The following is a 2,295-nucleotide window of genomic DNA, read 5'->3' on the forward strand; positions in this document are numbered from 1 at the left end:
CTGTGATAGGAGCAATGTTCTTCTATTTCAGGGTAACTTCCTTTAATCTTTCTGTTAAATATTCTTTTATTTATTTTTATTTTATGTGTATGAGTGCTTTGCCTACATGTATATAAATGCATCCATGTTGTGCAGTGCCAATGGAGGCCACAAGAGAGTGTTGGATCTCCTGGAACTGGAGTTAGGGATGGTTGTGAGGCACTATATGGGTGCTGGGAACTGAACCTGGGTCCTTCATAAGAGCAATCAGTGCTCTGAACCACTGAGACACCTCCCAACCCCTTTAATCTCTTTTTATAGTGTATAAAGTTTAAGAGACTTCTATAGTGGTAGGTTTCCATATGGCTTTTTCTGAAGTCCTTTAGTGTTGCTTATCCCTCCCAGCACTCCCTCTTCTGCCTTGCTCTCTTTTTCTACCTTCAAGTTCACTGATTGTTTCTTGATAATTTTTATTTCAGTTTATACATGTATATTATATAATTATATATAAATACTAATATCTTATATTAAGTGAACTAAAAATTCATAGTAGAGGGGTGCCACAACTGAGTGGATGGGACAGAAGAAAGGATCAGTAAACTTGAAGGCTGAAAAAGAGAAAACATTTTATTCAAACAACAAAGAGAAAATAAACTGAAAAAGAAAGCCATACCATCAGAGACATGTGCAATCTTCATGTCATTTGAGTCTTAGAAGAAGAAAAAAAGATTAGGTTGAAAAAAAGTATTTAAAGAAATAAAGACTGAAAATCCCCCCCAAGTTAGAAAAAAAGAAAAAGAAAAGCCCAGACCCATGAGCCTACATTCAGACATATCATAGTCACATATCTGTAAATAAAAAACAAATTAAAAATCGTCCAAGCAACCAGAAGCAAATGACACATTGCTCATGGAAGGGAAACTATTTGAATGAGTGTATAGTTCTCATAAAAACCCATAGAGACCAGAAGGAAGTGCCACAACTCATTTTAAGTGTTGAAAGAAAAAGTCAACTCAAAATTTCATATCTAGTGAAAATATCTTTCAAGAATGAAGAGAAAAGAAATATTCTAAGATGGTGAATTTTCATGCATATCATACAATATATATTGATCATATTTAGATCCCTTCCCCTATCTTCATCTCTTAATACCCCCTCCGAATTTCATGTAGTCTAATATATAATATACTATATATATGTGCTCTGATATATATATGTATGTATATATATGTGTGTGTATGTGTGTGTGTGTGTGTGTGTGTGTGTGTGTGTGTGTGTGTGTATCCTATAGAGTCAAATTTGTGTCAACAGATACCCTCCAGTGTGGGTTTATCCACTGGATCCTGGTCAACCTACAAAGAGTCTTATCCTAAATGAGACTGACTCAACCCCTCCCAGTAGCCACTGATTGCCAATATTTCCTCAGGTAGGGTTGGGGTTTCTTACCCACTTTGCCATGTCTATTTATATATTTGTTTATTTTATGTGTGTGAGTGCTTTGCCTGCATGTATGTAAGTGTACCATGTGCATATAATGCCCACAAAGGTGGGAAAAGTACATCAAATCCACTGTAACTAGAGTTACAGGTAGTTGTTAGCCACTATGTGGGAGCTGGGAACTGAACCTGGGTATTCTGCAGGAGCAGCCAGTGCTCTTAACCAATGAGCCATCTCTCCAGTCCCAAGCCCTGATTTAAATGTTTATTTATTTCTACAATGTAAATAACTTGCACCACTGCTAATTTCAATTTATTAATGTTATCTTCAGTTAGTATGTGACATATCTGAAACTTTAATAAGCACCTCTGGTGAATTGATATTAACTGGCTGCAACATGCTATGGAAAGTTGGACAATACTTTTCTGTGTGTATTATAAAATGTAGGAAACCAGGATGGCAGGCCCTAGGGTGAGATGAGCCTAAAACTTTTAAGTCCAGGCTGCAGTCTCTCCTAAAGGGAGGGGCACTGAAAACAGTAGTTCTGATAATCCCTGTCTTGCAGAGCACTGCGAGACTGGCAGGAGACAGTGGCCTTGTCATAAGTGCAGGCTCCTTGTTCTGTGGGAAAGTGTCTTGGTCAACAACCCTTAGCTCATGTCCTTGTCCTGAACAAATAACTCAGCTATTCTTAGCTAAGAGATTAGGCCAGGTTAAAGGTTTACTCCTGGGCTAAAACCTAAAAGTTTACTGTGATGGTTTGAATGATAATATCCCCCATAGGCTCCAAGTATTTGGACATTCTGTCCCCAGATGGTGGTGTTGTTTTGGGAGGTTTTAGAAGGTGTGGCTATCCTGGAGGAAGCACGTCACTGGAGG

The sequence above is a fragment of the Nannospalax galili genome, unplaced genomic scaffold (assembly GCF_000622305.1).
Source record: "Nannospalax galili isolate Female #2095 unplaced genomic scaffold, S.galili_v1.0 scaffold575, whole genome shotgun sequence".
Taxonomy (NCBI): Eukaryota; Metazoa; Chordata; class Mammalia; order Rodentia; family Spalacidae; genus Nannospalax; species Nannospalax galili.